The following is a 19,022-nucleotide window of genomic DNA, read 5'->3' as shown; positions in this document are numbered from 1 at the left end:
CAGGGCCTCCTGCAGATAAATCACTTTGGTTTATTGCGATATCCCTAAAAGCACCCGAGATATCACCAGATATATATTGGATTTTTCCCTGACCCTGAGTGTCCGGCCCCATGAGACGGTGGTTTTCTCGGCCCCTGGGGGTCCGAGGTCGTTCCCGCTGCACAGAATCATGCGCCAGGGCCACCTGCAGATAATTCACTTTGGTTTATTGCGCTATCTCTAATAGCACCCGAGATATCACCAGATATATATATTGGATTTTCCCCTGACCCTGAGTGTCCGGCCCCATGTGACGGTGGTTTTCTCGGCTCCGGGTGGTCCGAGGTCGTTCCCGCTGCACAGATTCATGCGCCTGGGCCTCCTACAGACAATCCACTTTGATGTATTGGGCTATCTGTAATAGCACCCGAGATATCACCAGATATATATTGGATTTTTCCCTGACCCTGAGTGTCCGGCCCCATGAGACAGTGGTTTTCTCGGCCCCTGGTGGCCCGAGGTCGTTCCCGCTGCACAGATTCATTCGCCAGCTCCTCCTGCAGATAATTCCGTTTGGTTTATTGCGATATCTCTAATAGCACCCGAGATGTCACCAGATATATATTGGATTTTCCCCTGACCCTGAGTTTCCGGCCCCATGAGACGGTGGTTTTCTCGGCCCCTGGTGGTCCGAGGTCGTTCCCGCTGGCCAGATTCATGCGCCAGGGCCTCCTGCAGACAATGCACTTTGATTTATTGCGCTATATCTAATAGCACCCGAGATATCACCAGACATATGCTGGATTTTTACATGACTTTGGGTGACGGATACCGAAAATCTGTAATTTTCTCATCCCCTGGTGGTGCGATGTCGTTCCTGCTGCACAGATTCATGCGCAAGGGCCTCCTACGGACAATGCACTTTGATTTATTGCTGTATCTCTAATAGCACCCGAGATATCACCAGATATATATTGGATTTTCCCCTGACCCTGAGTGTCCGGCCCCATGAGACGGTGGTTTTCTCGGCCCCTGGTGGTCCTAGGTCGTTCCCGCTGCACAGATGCAAGCGCCACGGCCTCCTGCAGGTAATTCTCTTTGGTTTATTGCGCTATCTCTAATAGCACCCGAGATATAACCAGATATATATTGGATTGTCCCCTGACCCTGAGTGTCCGGCCCCATGTGACGGTGGTTTTCTCGGCTCCGGGTGGTCCGAGGTCGTTCCCGCTGCACAGATTCATGCGCCTGGGCCTCCTACAGACAATCCACTTTGATGTATTGGGCTATCTGTAATAGCACCCGAGATATCACCAGATATATATTGGATTTTTCCCTGACCCTGAGTGTCCGGCCCCATGAGACAGTGGTTTTCTCGGCCCCTGGTGGCCCGAGGTCGTTCCCGCTGCACAGATTCATTCGCCAGCTCCTCCTGCAGATAATTCCGTTTGGTTTATTGCGATATCTCTAATAGCACCCGAGATGTCACCAGATATATATTGGATTTTCCCCTGACCCTGAGTTTCCGGCCCCATGAGACGGTGGTTTTCTCGGCCCCTGGTGGTCCGAGGTCGTTCCCGCTGGCCAGATTCATGCGCCAGGGCCTCCTGCAGACAATGCACTTTGATTTATTGCGCTATATCTAATAGCACCCGAGATATCACCAGACATATGCTGGATTTTTACATGACTTTGGGTGACGGATACCGAAAATCTGTAATTTTCTCATCCCCTGGTGGTGCGATGTCGTTCCTGCTGCACAGATTCATGCGCAAGGGCCTCCTACGGACAATGCACTTTGATTTATTGCTGTATCTCTAATAGCACCCGAGATATCACCAGATATATATTGGATTTTCCCCTGACCCTGAGTGTCCGGCCCCATGAGACGGTGGTTTTCTCGGCCCCTGGTGGTCCTAGGTCGTTCCCGCTGCACAGATGCAAGCGCCACGGCCTCCTGCAGGTAATTCTCTTTGGTTTATTGCGCTATCTCTAATAGCACCCGAGATATAACCAGATATATATTGGATTGTCCCCTGACCCAGAGTGTCCGGCCCCATGAGACGGTGGTTTCCTCGGACCCTGTAGGTCCGAGGGCGCTCCCGCTGCGCAGATTCATGCGCCAGGGCCTCCTACAGACAATGCACTTTGATTTATTGCGCTATCTGTAATAGCACCCGAGATATCACCAGATATATATTGGATTTTTCCCTGACCCTGAGTGTCCGGCCCCATGTGACGATGGTTTTCTCGGCCCCTGGTGGTGCGAGGTCATTCCCGCTGCACAGATGCATGCGCCAGGGCCTGCTGCAGATAATTCAGTTTGGTTTATTGCGCTATCTCTAATAGCAGCCGAGATATCACCAGATATATATTGGATTTTTCCCTGACCCTGAGTGTCCGGACCCACGAGACTGTGGTTTTCTCGGCCCCTGGTGGTCCGAGGTCGTTCCCGCTGGCCAGATTCATGCGCCAGGGTCTCCTACAGACCATGCACTTTGATTTATTGCGCTATCTGTAATTGCACCCGAGATATCACCAGATATATATTGGATTTTTCCCTGACCCTGAGTGTCCGGCCCCATGAGACGGTGGTTTTCTCGGCCCCTGGTGGTCCGAGGTCGCTGCCGCTGCACACGTTCATGCGCCAGGGCCTCCTGCAGATAATTCACTTTGGTTTATTGCGCTATCTGTAATAGCACCCGAGATATCACCAGATATATATTAGATTTTACCCTGACCCTGAGTGCCCGGCCCCATGAGACGGTCGTTGTCTCGGCCCCTGGAGGTCCGACGACGTTCCCGCTGGCCAGATTCATGCGCCAGGGTCTCCTACAGACAATGCACTTTGATTTATTGCGCTATCTCTAATAGCACCCGAGATATCACCAGATATATATTGGATTTTCCCCTGACCCTGAGTGTCCGGCCCCATGAGACTGCGGTTTTCTCGGCCCCTGGTGGTCCGAGGTCGTTCCCGTTGCACAGATTCATGCGCCAGGGCCTCCTGCAGATAATTCACTTTGGTTTATTGCGCTATCTCTAATAGCACTCTAGATATCACCAGATATATATTGGATTTTTCACTGACCCTGAGTGTCCGGCCCCATGACACGTTGGTTTTCTCGGGCCCTGGTGGTCCGAGATCGTTCCCGCTGCACAGTTTCATGCGCCAGGGCCTCCTGCAGATAATTCACTTTGGTTTATTGCGCTTTCTCTAAGAGCAGCCGAGATATCACCAGATATATATTGGATTTTTCCCTGACCCTGAGTGTCCGGACCCATGAGACTGTGGTTTTCTCGGCCCCTGGTGGTCCGAGTACGTTCCCGCTGGCCAGATTTATGCGCCAGGGTCTCCTAGAGACCATGCACTTTGATTTATTGCGCTATCTGTAATTGCACCCGAGATATCACCAGACATATATTGGATTTTTCCCTGACCCTGAGTGTCCGGCCCCATGAGACGGTGGTTTTATCGGCCCGTGGTGGTCCGAGGTCGTTCCCGCTGCACAGATTCATGCGCCAGGGCCTCCTGCAGATAATTCACTTTGGTTTATTGCGCTATCTCCAATAGCACCCGAGATATCACCAGACATATGCTGGATTTTTACATGACTTTGGGTGACGGATACCGAAAATCTGTAATTTTCTCATCCCCTGGTGGTGCGATGTCGTCACTGCTGCACAGATTCATGCGCAAGGGCCTCCTACGGACAATGCACTTTGATTTATTGCTGTATCTCTAATAGCACCCGAGATATCACCAGATATATATTGGATTTTCCCCTGACCCTGAGTGTCCGGCCCCATGAGACGGTGGTTTTCTCGGCCCCTGGTGGTCCGAGGTCGTTCCCGCTGCACAGATGCAAGCGCCAGGGCCTCCTGCAGATAATTCACTTTGGTTTATTGCGCTATCTCTAAGAGCAGCCGAGATATCACCACATGTATATTGGATTTTTCCCTGACCCTGAGTGGCCGGCCCCATGAGACTGTGGTTTTCTCGGCCCCTGGTGGTCCGAGGTCGTTCCCGCTGGCCAGATTCATGCGCCAGGGCCTCCTACAGACAATGCACTTTGATTTATTGCGCTATCTGTAATAGCACCCGAGATATCACCAGATATATATTGGATTTTCCCCTGACCCTGAGTGTCCGGCCCCATGAGACGGTGGTTTTATCGGCCCGTGGTGGTCCGAGGTCGTTCCCGCTGCACAGATTCATGCGCCAGGGCCTCCTGCAGATAATTCACTTTGGTTTATTGCGCTATCTCCAATAGCACCCGAGATATCACCAGATATATATTGGATTTTTCCCTGACCCTGAGTGTCCGGACCCATGAGACTGTGGTTTTCTCGGGCCCTGGTGGTCCGAGGTCGTTCCCGCTGGCCAGATTCATGCGCCAGGGTCTCCTACAGACCATGCACTTTGATTTATTGCGCTATCTGTAATTGCACCCGAGATATCACCAGATATATATTGGATTTTTCCCTGACCCTGAGTGTCCGGCCCCATGAGACGGTGGTTTTATCGGCCCGTGGTGGTCCGAGGTCGTTCCCGCTGCACAGATTCATGCGCCAGGGCCTCCTGCAGATAATTCACTTTGGTTTATTGCGCTATCTCCAATAGCACCCGAGATATCACCAGATATATATTGGATTTTCCCCTGACCCTGAGTGGCCGGCCCCATGAGACTGTGGTTTTCTCGGCCCCTGGTGGTCCGAGGTCGTTCCCGCTGGCCAGATTCATGCGCCAGGGCCTCCTACAGACAATGCACTTTGATTTATTGCGCTATCTGTAATACCACCCGAGATATCACCAGATATATATTGGATTTGACCCTGACCCTGAGTGTCCGGCCCTATGAGACTGTGGTTTTCTCGGCCCCTGGTGGTCCGAGGTCGTTCCCGTTGCACAGATTCATGCGCCAGGGCCTCCTGCAGATAATTCACTTTGGTTTATTGCGCTATCTCTAATAGCACCCGAGATATCACCAGATATATATTGGATTTTCCCCTGACCCTGAGTGTCCGGCCCCATGAGACTGTGGTTTTCTCGGCCCCTGGTGGTCCGAGGTCGTTCCCGTTGCACAGATTCATGCGCCAGGGCCTCCTGCAGATAATTCTCTTTGGTTTATTGCGCTATCTCGAATAGCACTCTAGATATCACCAGATATATATTGGATTTTTCACTGACCCTGAGTGTCCGGCCCCATGACACGTTGGTTTTCTCGGGCCCTGGTGGTCCGAGATCGTTCCCGCTGCACAGATTCATGCGCCAGGGCCTCCTGCAGATAATTCACTTTGGTTTATTGCGCTATCTCTAAGAGCAGCCGAGATATCACCAGATATATATTGGATTTTTCCCTGACCCTGAGTGTCCGGACCCATGAGACTGTGGTTTTCTCGGCCCCTGGTGGTCCGAGGTCGTTCCCGCTGGCCAGATTCATGCGCCAGGGTCTCCTACAGACCATGCACTTTGATTTATTGCGCTATCTCCAATAGCACCCGAGATATCACCAGATATATATTGGAGTTGACCCTGACCCTGAGTGTCCGGCCCTATGAGACTGTGGTTTTCTCGGCCCCTGGTGGTCCGAGGTCGTTCCCGTTGCACAGATTCATGCGCCAGGGCCTCCTGCAGATAATTCACTTTGGTTTATTGCGCTATCTCTAATAGCACCCGAGATATCACGAGATATATATTGGATTTTCCCCTGACCCAGACTGTCCGGCCCCATGAGACGGTGGTTTTCTCGGCCCCTGGTGGTCCGAGGTCTTTCCCGCTGCCGAGATTCATGCGCCAGGGTCTCCTACAGACCATGCACTTTGATTTATTGCGCTATCTCCAATAGCACCCGAGATATCACCAGATATATATTGGATTTTCCCCTGACCCTGAGTGGCCGGCCCCATGAGACCGTGGTTTTCTCGGCCCCTGGTGGTGCGAGGTCGTTCCCGCTGCCCAGATTCATGCGCCAGGGCCTCCTGCAGATAAATCACTTTGGTTTATTGCGCTATCCCTAAAAGCACGCGAGATATCACCAGAAATATATTGGATTTTCCCCTGACCCTGACTGTCCGGCCCCATGTGACGGTGGTTTTCTCGGCCCCGGGTGGTCCGAGGTCGTTCCCGCTGCACAGATTCAGACGCCTGGGCCTCCTACAAACAACGCACTTTGATTTACTGCGCTATCTGTAATAGCAACCGAGATATCACCAGATATATCCTGGATTTTTCGCTGACCCTGAGCGTCCGGCCCCATGAGACGGTGGTTTTCTCGGCCCCTGGTCGTCCGAGGTCGTTCCCGCTGCACAGATTCATGCGCCAGGGACTCCTACAGGCAATGCACTTTGATTTATTTCGCTATCTGTAATAGCACCCGGGATATCACCAGATATATATTGGATTTTTCCCTGAGCCTGAGTGTCCGGCCCCATGAGACGGTGGTTGTCTCGGCCCCTGGTGGTCCGAGGTCGTTCCCGCTGCACAGATGCATGCGCCAGGGCCTCCTGCAGATAATTCACTTTGGTTTATTGCGCTATCTCTAATAGCACCCGAGATATCACCAGATATATACTGGATTTTCCCCTGACTCTGAGTGTCCGGTCCCATGAGACTGTGGTTTTCTCGGCCCCTGGTGGTCCGAGGTCGTTCCCGCTGCACAGATTCATGCGCCAGGGCCTCCTACAGACAATGCACTTTGATTTATTGCGCTATCTGTAATAGCACCCGAGATATCACCAGATATATATTGGATTTTTCACTGACCCTGAGTGTCCGGCCCCATGAGACGGTCGTTTTCTCGGCCCCTGGTGGTCCGAGGTCGTTCCCGCTTCACAGATTCATGCGCCAGGGCCTCCTACAGACAATGCACTTTGATTTATTGCGCAATCTGTAATAGCACCCGAGATATCACCAGTTATATACTGGATTTTCCCCTGACCCTGAGCGTCCGGCCCCATGAGACTGTGGTTTTCTCGGCCCCTGGTGGTCCGAGGTCGTTCCCGCTGCACAGATTCATGCGCCAGGGCCTCCTACAGACAATGCACATTGATTTATTGCTCTATCTGTAATAGCACCCGAGATATCACCAGATCTATATTGGATTTTCCCCTGACCCTGAGTGTTCGGCCCCATGAGACTGTGGTTTTCTCGGCCCCTGGTGGTCCTAGGTCGTTCCCGCTGCACAGATGCATGCGCCAGGGCCTCCTGCAGATAATTCCCTTTGGCTTATTGCGCTATCTCTAATAGCACCCGAGATATCACCAGATATATATTGGATTTTCCCCTGACCCTGAGTGGCCGGCCCCATGAGACGGTGGTCTTCTCGGCCCCTGGTGGTCCGAGGTCGTTCCCGCTGCACAGATTCATGCGCCAGGGCTTCCTACAGAGAATGCACTTTGATTTATTGCGCTATCTGTAATAGCACCCGAGATATCACCGGATATATATTGGATTTTTCCCAGACCATGAGTGTCCAGCCCCATGAGACGGTGGTTGTCTCGGCCCCTGGTGGTCCGAGGTCGTTCCCGCTGCACAGATTCATGCGCCAGGGCCTCCTACAGACAATGCACTTTGATTTATTGCGCTATCTGTAATAGCACCCGAGATATCACCGGATATATATTGGATTTTTCCCAGACCCTGAGTGTCCGGCCCCATGAGACGGTGGTTGTCTCGGCCCCTGGTGGTCCGAGGTCGTTCCCGCTGCACAGATTCATGCGCCAGGGCCTCCTACAAACAATGCACTTTGATTTATTGCGCTATCTGTAATAGCAGCCGAGATATCACCAGATATATATTGGATTTTTCACTGACACTGAGTGTCCGGCCCCATGAGACGGACGTTTTCTCGGCCCCTGGTGGTCCGAGGTCGTGCCCGCTGCACAGATTCATGCGCCAGGGCCTCCTACAGACAATGCACTTTGATTTATTGCGCTATCTGTAATAGCACCCGAGATATCACCAGATAAATATTGGATTTTACGCTGACCCTGAGTGTCCGGCCCCACGAGACTCTGGTTTTCTCGGCCCCTGGTGGTCCGAGGTCGTTCCCGTTGCACAGATACATGCGCCAGGGCCTCCTGCAGATAATTCACTTTGGTTTATTGCGCTATCTCTAATAGCACCCGAGATATCACCAGATATATATTGGATTTCCCCCTAGCCCTGAGTGTCCGGCCCCATGAGACTGTGATTTTCTCGGACCCTGGTGGTCCGAGGCCGTTCCCGCTGCACAGATTCATGCGCCGGGGCCTCCTACAGACAATGCACTTTGATTTATTGCGTTATCTGTAATAGCACCCGAGATATCGCCAGATATATATTGGATTTTCCCCTGACCCTGAGTGTCCGGCCCCATGAGACGGTGGTTGTCTCGGCCCCTGGTGGTCCGAGGTCGTTCCCGCTGCACAGATTCATGCGCCAGGGCCTCCTACAGACAATGCACTTTGATTTATTGCGCTATCTGTAATAGCAGCCGAGATATCACCAGATATATATTGGATTTTTCACTGACCCTGAGTGTCCGGCCCCATGAGACGGTGGTTGTCTCGGCCCCTGGTGGTCCGAGGTAGTTCCCGCTGCACAGATGCATGCGCCAGGGCCTCCTGCAGATAATTCCCTTTGGCTTATTGCGCTATCTCTAATTGCACCCGAGATATCACCAGATATATATTGGATTTTCCCCTGACCCTGAGTGGCCGGCCCCATGAGACGGTGGTCTTCTCGGCCCCTGGTGGTCCGAGGTCGTTCCCGCTGCCCAGATTCATGCGCCAGGGCCTCCTACAGACAATGCACTTTGATTTATTGCGCTATCTCTAATAGCACCCGAGATATCACCAGATATATATTGGATTTGACCCTGACCCTGAGTGTCCGGCCCTATGAGACTGTGGTTTTCTCGGCCCCTGGTGGTCCGAGGTCGTTCCCGTTGCACAGATTCATGCGCCAGGGCCTCCTGCAGATAATTCACTTTGGTTTATTGCGCTATCTCTAATAGCACCCGAGATATCACCAGATATATATTGGATTTTCCCCTGACCCTGAGTGTCCGGCCCCATGAGACTGTGGTTTTCTCGGCCCCTGGTGGTCCGAGGTCGTTCCCGTTGCACAGATTCATGCGCCAGGGCCTCCTGCAGATAATTCTCTTTGGTTTATTGCGCTATCTCGAATAGCACTCTAGATATCACCAGATATATATTGGATTTTTCACTGACCCTGAGTGTCCGGCCCCATGACACGTTGGTTTCCTCGGGCCCTGGTGGTCCGAGATCGTTCCCGCTGCACACATTCATGCGCCAGGGCCTCCTGCAGATAATTCACTTTGGTTTATTGCGCTATCTCTAAGAGCAGCCGAGATATCACCAGATATATATTGGATTTTTCCCTGACCCTGAGTGTCCGGACCCATGAGACTGTGGTTTTCTCGGCCCCTGGTGGTCCGAGGTCGTTCCCGCTGGCCAGATTCATGCGCCAGGGTCTCCTACAGACCATGCACTTTGATTTATTGCGCTTTCTCCAATAGCACCCGAGATATCACCAGATATATATTGGATTTGACCCTGACCCTGAGTGTCCGGCCCTATGAGACTGTGGTTTTCTCGGCCCCTGGTGGTCCGAGGTCGTTCCCGTTGCACAGATTCATGCGCCAGGGCCTCCTGCAGATAATTCACTTTGGTTTATTGCGCTATCTCTAATAGCACCCGAGATATCACCAGATATATATTGGATTTTTCCCTGAACCTGAGTGTCCAGCCCCTTTAGACTGTCGTTTTCTCGGCCCCTGGTGGTCCGAGGTCGTTTCCGTTGCACAGATTCATGCGCCAGGTCCTCCTGCAGATAATTCACTTTGGTTTATTGCGCTATATCTAATAGCACCCGAGATATCACCGGATATATATTGGATTTTTCCCAGACCATGAGTGTCCGGCCCCATGAGACGGTGGTTGTCTCGGCCCCTGGTGGTCCGAGGTCGTTCCCGTTGCACAGATACATGCGCCAGGGCCTCCTGCAGATAATTCACTTTGGTTTATTGCGCTATCTCTAATAGCACCCGAGATATCACCAGATATATATTGGATTTTTCCCTGAACCTGAGTGTCCGGCCCCATGAGACGGTGGTTTTCTCGGCCCCTGGTGGTCCGAGGTCGTTCCCGCTGCACAGATTCTTGCGCCACGGCCTCCTACAGACAATGCACTTTGATTTATTGCGCTATCTGCAATAGCACCCGAGATATCACCAGATATATATTGGATTTTCCCCTGACACTGAGTGTCCGGCCCCATGAGACGGTGGTTTTCTCGGCCCCTGGTGGTCCGAGGTCGTTCCCGCTACACAGATTCATGCGCCAGGGCCTCCTGCAGATAATTCACTTTGGTTTATTGCGCTATCTCTAATAGCACCCGAGATATCACCAGATATATATTGGATTTTCCCCTGACCCAGACTGTCCGGCCCCATGAGACGGTGGTTTTCTCGGCCCCTGGTGGTCCGAGGTCTTTCCCGCTGCCCAGATTCATGCGCCAGGGCCTCCTACAGACAATACACTTTGATTTATTGCGCTATCTCTAATAGCACCCGAGATATCACCAGATATATATTGGATTTTCCCCTGACCCTGAGTGTCCGGCCCCATGAGACTGCGGTTTTCTCGGCCCCTGGTGGTCCGAGGTCGTTCCCGTTGCACAGATTCATGCGCCAGGGCCTCCTGCAGATAATTCACTTTGGTTTATTGCGCTATCTCCAATAGCACCCGAGATATCACCAGATATATATTGGATTTTCCCCTGACCCTGAGTGGCCGGCCCCATGAGACTGTGGTTTTCTCGGCCCCTGGTGGTCCGAGGTCGTTCCCGCTGGCCAGATTCATGCGCCAGGGCCTCCTACAGACAATGCACTTTGATTTATTGCGCTATCTCTAATAGCACCCGAGATATCACCAGATATATATTGGATTTGACCCTGACCCTGAGTGTCCGGCCCTATGAGACTGTGGTTTTCTCGGCCCCTGGTGGTCCGAGGTCGTTCCCGTTGCACAGATTCATGCGCCAGGGCCTCCTGCAGATAATTCACTTTGGTTTATTGCGCTATCTCTAATAGCACCCGAGATATCACCAGATATATATTGGATTTTCCCCTGACCCTGAGTGTCCGGCCCCATGAGACTGTGGTTTTCTCGGCCCCTGGTGGTCCGAGGTCGTTCCCGTTGCACAGATTCATGCGCCAGGGCCTCCTGCAGATAATTCTCTTTGGTTTATTGCGCTATCTCGAATAGCACTCTAGATATCACCAGATATATATTGGATTTTTCACTGACCCTGAGTGTCCGGCCCCATGACACGTTGGTTTCCTCGGGCCCTGGTGGTCCGAGATCGTTCCCGCTGCACAGATTCATGCGCCAGGGCCTCCTGCAGATAATTCACTTTGGTTTATTGCGCTATCTCTAAGAGCAGCCGAGATATCACCAGATATATATTGGATTTTTCCCTGACCCTGAGTGTCCGGACCCATGAGACTGTGGTTTTCTCGGCCCCTGGTGGTCCGAGGTCGTTCCCGCTGGCCAGATTCATGCGCCAGGGTCTCCTACAGACCATGCACTTTGATTTATTGCGCTTTCTCCAATAGCACCCGAGATATCACCAGATATATATTGGATTTGACCCTGACCCTGAGTGTCCGGCCCTATGAGACTGTGGTTTTCTCGGCCCCTGGTGGTCCGAGGTCGTTCCCGTTGCACAGATTCATGCGCCAGGGCCTCCTGCAGATAATTCACTTTGGTTTATTGCGCTATCTCTAATAGCACCCGAGATATCACCAGATATATATTGGATTTTCACCTGACCCAGACTGTCCGGCCCCATGAGACGGTGGTTTTCTCGGCCCCTGGTGGTCCGAGGTCTTTCCCGCTGCCGAGATTCATGCGCCAGGGTCTCCTACAGACCATGCACTTTGATTTATTGCGCTATCTCCAATAGCACCCGAGATATCACCAGATATATATTGGATTTTCCCCTGACCCTGAGTGGCCGGCCCCATGAGACCGTGGTTTTCTCGGCCCCTGGTGGTGCGAGGTCGTTCCCGCTGCCCAGATTCATGCGCCAGGGCCTCCTGCAGATAAATCACTTTGGTTTATTGCGCTATCCCTAAAAGCACGCGAGATATCACCAGAAATATATTGGATTTTCCCCTGACCCTGACTGTCCGGCCCCATGTGACGGTGGTTTTCTCGGCCCCGGGTGGTCCGAGGTCGTTCCCGCTGCACAGATTCAGGCGCCTGGGCCTCCTACAAACAACGCACTTTGATTTATTGCGCTATCTGTAATAGCACCCGGGATATCACCAGATATATATTGGATTTTTCCCTGACCCTGAGTGTCCGCCCCATGAGACGGTGGTTGTCTCGGCCCCTGGTGGTCCGAGGTCGTTCCCGCTGCACAGATGCATGCGCCAGGGCCTCCTGCAGATAATTCACTTTGGTTTATTGCGCTATCTCTAATAGCACCCGAGATATCACCAGATATATACTGGATTTTCCCCTGACTCTGAGTGTCCGGTCCCATGAGACTGTGGTTTTCTCGGCCCCTGGTGGTCCGAGGTCGTTCCCGCTGCACAGATTCATGCGCCAGGGCCTCCTACAGACAATGCACTTTGATTTATTGCGCTATCTGTAATAGCACCCGAGATATCACCAGATATATATTGGATTTTCCCCTGACCCTGAGTGGCCGGCCCCATGAGACGGTGGTCTTCTCGGCCCCTGGTGGTCCGAGGTCGTTCCCGCTGCACAGATTCATGCGCCAGGGCTTCCTACAGAGAATGCACTTTGATTTATTGCGCTATCTGTAATAGCACCCGAGATATCACCGGATATATATTGGATTTTTCCCAGACCATGAGTGTCCAGCCCCATGAGACGGTGGTTGTCTCGGCCCCTGGTGGTCCGAGGTCGTTCCCGCTGCACAGATTCATGCGCCAGGGCCTCCTACAGACAATGCACTTTGATTTATTGCGCTATCTGTAATAGCACCCGAGATATCACCGGATATATATTGGATTTTTCCCAGACCCTGAGTGTCCGGCCCCATGAGACGGTGGTTGTCTCGGCCCCTGGTGGTCGGAGGTCGTTCCCGCTGCACAGATTCATGCGCCAGGGCCTCCTACAAACAATGCACTTTGATTTATTGCGCTATCTGTAATAGCAGCCGAGATATCACCAGATATATATTGGATTTTTCACTGACACTGAGTGTCCGGCCCCATGAGACGGACGTTTTCTCGGCCCCTGGTGGTCCGAGGTCGTGCCCGCTGCACAGATTCATGCGCCAGGGCCTCCTACAGACAATGCACTTTGATTTATTGCGCTATCTGTAATAGCACCCGAGATATCACCAGATAAATATTGGATTTTACCCTGACCCTGAGTGTCCGGCCCCACGAGACTCTGGTTTTCTCGGCCCCTGGTGGTCCGAGGTCGTTCCCGTTGCACAGATACATGCGCCAGGGCCTCCTGCAGATAATTCACTTTTGTTTATTGCGCTATCTCTAATAGCACCCGAGATATCACCAGATATATATTGGATTTCCCCCTAGCCCTGAGTGTCCGGCCCCATGAGACTGTGATTTTCTCGGACCCTGGTGGTCCGAGGCCGTTCCCGCTGCACAGATTCATGCGCCGGGGCCTCCTACAGACAATGCACTTTGATTTATTGCGTTATCTGTAATAGCACCCGAGATATCGCCAGATATATATTGGATTTTCCCCTGACCCTGAGTGTCCGGCCCCATGAGACGGTGGTTGTCTCGGCCCCTGGTGGTCCGAGGTCGTTCCCGCTGCACAGATTCATGCGCCAGGGCCTCCTACAGACAATGCACTTTGATTTATTGCGCTATCTGTAATAGCAGCCGAGATATCACCAGATATATATTGGATTTTTCCCTGACCCTGAGTGTCCGGCCCCATGAGACGGTGGTTTTCTCGGCCCCTGGTGGTGCGAGGTCGTTCCCGCTGCACAGATTCATGCGCCAGGGCCTCCTACAGACAATGCACTTTGATTTATTGCGCTATCTGTAATAACACCTGAGATTTCACCAGATATATATTGGATTTTACCCTGACCCTGAGTGTCCGGCCCCTTGAGACTGTGGTTTTCTCGGCCCCTGGTGGTCCGAGGTCGTTCCCGCTGCACAGATTCATGCGCCAGGACCCCCTGCAGATAATTTACTTTGATTTATTGCGCTATCTCTAATAGCACCCGAGATATCACCAGATATATATAGGATTTCTCCCTGACCCTGACTGTCCGACCCCATGAGACGCTGATTTTCTCGGCCCCTGGTGGTCCGAGGTCGTACCCGCTGCACCGATTCATGCGCCAGGGCCTCCTACAGACAATGCACTTTGATTTATTGCGCTATCTGTAATAGCACCCGAGATATCACCGGATATATATTGGATTTTTCCCAGACCCTGAGTGTCCGGCCTCATGAGACGGTGGTTGTCTCGGCCCCTGGTGGTCCGAGGTCGTTCCCGCTGCACAGATTCATGCGCCAGGGCCTCCTACAAACAATGCACTTTGATTTATTGCGCTATCTGTAATAGCAGCCGAGATATCACCAGATATATATTGGATTTTTCACTGACCCTGAGTGTCCGGCCCCATGAGACGGACGTTTTCTCGGCCCCTGGTGGTCCGAGGTCGTGCCCGCTGCACAGATTCATGCGCCAGGACCTCCTACAGACAATGCACTTTGATTTATTGCGCTATCTGTAATAGCACCCGGGATATCACCAGATATATATTGGATTTTTCCCTGACCCTGAGTGTCCGGCCCCATGAGACGGTGGTTTTCTCGGCCCCTGGTGGTCCGAGGTCGTTCCCGCTGCACAGATTCTTGCGCCACGGCCTCCTACAGACAATGCACTTTGATTTATTGCGCTATCTGCAATAGCACCCGAGATATCACCAGATATATATTGGATTTTCCCCTGACACTGAGTTCTCGGCCCCACGAGACTGTGGTTTTCTCGGCCCCTGGTGGTCCGAGGTCGTTCCCGCTGCACAGATTCATTTGTCAGGGCCTCCGGCAGACAATGCACTTTGATTTATCGCGCTATCTCTAATGGCACCCGATATATCACCAGATATATAATGGATTTTTCTCTGATCCTGAGTGTCCGGCCCAATGAGACGTTGGTTTTCTCGGCCCCTGGTCGTCCGAGGTCGTTCCCGCTGCGCAGAATCATGCGCCACGGCTTCCTGCAGATAATTCACTTTGTTTTATTGCGCTATCTCTAATGGCACCCGAGATATCACCTGATGTATATTGGATTTTTCCCCGACCCTGAGTGTCCGGCCCCATGAGACGGTGGTTTTCTCGGCCCTGGTGGTCCGAGGTCGTCCCCGCTGCACAGATTCATGCGCCAGGGCCTCCTACAGACAATGCACTCTGGTTTATTGCGCTATCTGTAATAGCACCCGAGATATCACCGGATATATATTGGATTTTTCCCAGACCCTGAGTGTCCGGCCCCATGAGACGGTGGTTGTCTCGGCCCCTGCTGGTCCGAGGTCGTTCCCGCTGCACAGATTCATGCGCCAGGGCCTCCTACAGACAATGCACTTTGATTTATTGCGCTATCTGTAATAGCAGCCGAGATATCACCAGATATATATTGGATTTTTCACTGACCCTGAGTGTCCGGCCCCATGTGACGGACGTTTTCTCGGCCCCTGGTGGTCCGAGGTCGTTGCCGTTGCACAGATTCATGCGCCAGGGCCTCCTGCAGATAATTCACTTTGATTTATTGCGCTATCTGCAATAGCACCCGTGATATCACCAGATATATATTGGATTTTTCACTGACCCTAAGTGTCCGGCCCCTCGGGACGGTGGTTTTCTCGGCCCCTGGTGGTCCGAGGTCGTTCCCGTTGCACAGATTCATGCACCAGGTCCTCCTGCAGATAATTCACTTTGGTTTATTGCGCTATATCTAATAGCACCCGAGATATCACCAGATATATATTGGATTTTCCCCTGACCCTGAGTGTCCGGCCCCATGAGACTGTGGTTTCCTCGGTCCCTGGTGGTCCGAGGTCGTTCCCGCTGCCCAGATTCATGCGCCACGGCCTCCTACAGACAATGCACTTTGATTTATTGCGCAATCTGTAATAGGACCCGAGATATCACCAGATATATATTGGATTTTCCCCTGACCCTGAGTGTCCGGCCCCATGAGACTGTGGTTTTCTCTCCCCCTGGTGGTCCGAGGTCGTTCCCGTTGCACAGATTCATGCGCCAGGGCCTCCTGCAGATAATTCACTTTGATTTATTGCGCTATCTGTAATAGCACCCGTGATATCACCAGATATATATTGGATTTTTCACTGACCCTAAGTGTCCGGCCCCTCGGGACGGTGGTTTTCTCGGCCCCTGGTGGTCCGAGGTCGTTCCCGTTGCACAGATTCATGCGCCAGGGCCTCCTGCAGATAATTCACTTTGATTTATTGCGCTATCTGTAATAGCACCCGTGATATCACCAGATATATATTGGATTTTCCCCTGACCCTGAGTGTCCCGCCCCATGAGACTGTGGTTTTTTCGGCCCCTGGTGGTCCGAGGTCGTTCCCGTTGCACAGATTCATGCGCCAGGTTCTCCTGCAGATAATTCACTTTGGTTTATTGCGCTATCTCTAATAGCCCCCAAGATATCACCAGATATATATTGGATTTTTCCCTGACCCTGAGCGTCCGGCCCCATGAGACTGTGGTTTTCTCTCCCCCTGGTGGACCGAGGTCGTTCCCGTTGCACAGATTCATGCGCCAGGGCCTCCTGCAGATAATTCACTTTGATTTATTGCGCTATCTGTAATAGCACCCGTGATATCACCAGATATATATTGGATTTTTCACTGACCCTAAGTGTCCGGCCCCTCGGGACGGTGGTTTTCTCGGCCCTGGTGGTCCGAGGTCGTTCCGGTTGCACAGATTCATGCGCTAGGTCCTCCTGCAGATAATTCACTTTGGTTTATTGCGCTATATCTTATAGCACCCGAGATATCACCAGATATATATTGGATTTTCCCCTGACCCTGAGTGTCCGGCCCCATGAGACTGTGGTTTCCTCGGTCCCTGGTGGCCCGAGGTCGTTCCCGGTGCACAGATTCATGCGCCAGGGTCTCCTACAGACAATGCACTTTGATTTATTTCGCTATCTGTAATAGGACCCGAGATATCACCGGATATATATTGGATTTTTCCCAGACCCTGAGTGTCCGGCCCCATGAGACGGTGGTTGTCTCGGCCCCTGGTGGTCCGAGGTCGTTCCCGCTGCACAGATTCATGCGCCAGGGCCTCCTACAGACAATGCACTTTGATTTATTGCGCTATCTGTAATAGCAGCCGAGATATCACCAGATATATATTGGATTTTTCACTGACCCTGAGTGTCCGGCCCCATGAGACGGACGTTTTCTCTGCCCCTGGTGGTCCGAGGTCGTTCCCGCTGCACAGATTCATGCGCCAGGGACTCCTACAGACAATGCACTTTGATTTATTGCGCTATCTGTAATAGCACCCGGGATATCACCAGATATATATTGCATTTTTCCCTGACCCTGAGCGTCCGGCCCCATGAGACTGTGGTTTTCTCTCTCCCTGGTGGTCCGAGGTCGTTCCCGTTGCACAGATTCATGCGCCAGGGCCTCCTGCAGATAATTCACTTTGATTTATTGCGCTATCTGTAATAGCACCCGTGATATCACCAGATATATATTGGATTTTTCACTGACCCTGAGTGTCCGGCCCCATGTGACGGACGTTTTCTCGGCCCCTGGTGGTCCGAGGTCGTTGCCGTTGCACAGATTCATGCGCCAGGGCCTCCTGCAGATAATTCACTTTGATTTATTGCGCTATCTGCAATAGCACCCGTGATATCACCAGTTATATACTGGATTTTCCCCTGACCCTGAGTGTCCGGCCCCATGGGACTGTGGTTTTCTCGGCCCCTGGTGGTCCGAGGTCGTTCCCGCCGCACAGATTCATGCGCCAGCGCCTCCTACAGACAATGCACTTTGATTTATTGCGCTATCTGTAATAGGACCCGAGATATCACCAGATATATATTGGATTTTCCCCTGACCCTGAGTGTCCGGCCCCATGAGACTGTGGTTTTTTCGGCCCCTGGTGTTCCGAGGTCGTTCCCGCTGCACGGATTCATGCGCCAGGGCCTCCTGCAGATAATTCACTTTGGTTTATTGCGCTATCTCCAATAGCACCCGAGATATCACCAGATATATATTGGATTTTCCCCTGACCCTGAGTGGCCGGCCCCATGAGACTGTGGTTTTCTCGGCCCCTGGTGGTCCGAGGTCGTTCCCGCTGGCCAGATTCATGCGCCAGGGCCTCCTACAGACAATGCACTTTGATTTATTGCGCTATCTGTAATAGCACCCGAGATATCACCAGATATATATTGGATTTGACCCTGACCCTGAGTGCCCGGCCCTATGAGACTGTGGTTTTCTCGGCCCCTGGTGGTCCGAGGTCGTTCCCGTTGCACAGATTCATGCGCCAGGGCCTCCTGCAGATAATTCACTTTGGTTTATTGCGCTATCTCTAATAGCACCCGAGATATCACCAGATATATATTGGATTTTCCCCTGACCCAGACTGTCCGGCCCCATGAGACGGTGGTTTTCTCGGCCCCTGGTGGTCCGAGGTCTTTCCCGCTGCCGAGATTCATGCGCCAGGGCCTCCTACAGACAATACACTTTGATTTATTGCGCTATCTCTAATAGCACCCGAGATATCACCAGATATATATTGGATTTTCCCCTGACCCTGAGTGTCCGGCCCCATGAGACTGTGGTTTTCTCGGCCCCTGGTGGTCCGAGGTCGTTCCCGTTGCACAGATTCATGCGCCAGGGCCTCCTGCAGATAATTCTCTTTGGTTTATTGCGCTATCTCGAATAGCACTCTAGATATCACCAGATATATATTGGATTTTTCACTGACCCTGAGTGTCCGGCCCCATGACACGTTGGT

The sequence above is a fragment of the Nomia melanderi genome, unplaced genomic scaffold, assembly GCF_051020985.1.
Source record: "Nomia melanderi isolate GNS246 unplaced genomic scaffold, iyNomMela1 scaffold0035, whole genome shotgun sequence".
Classification (NCBI taxonomy): domain Eukaryota; kingdom Metazoa; phylum Arthropoda; class Insecta; order Hymenoptera; family Halictidae; genus Nomia; species Nomia melanderi.
Note: the sequence above shows the minus strand (reverse complement) of the source record.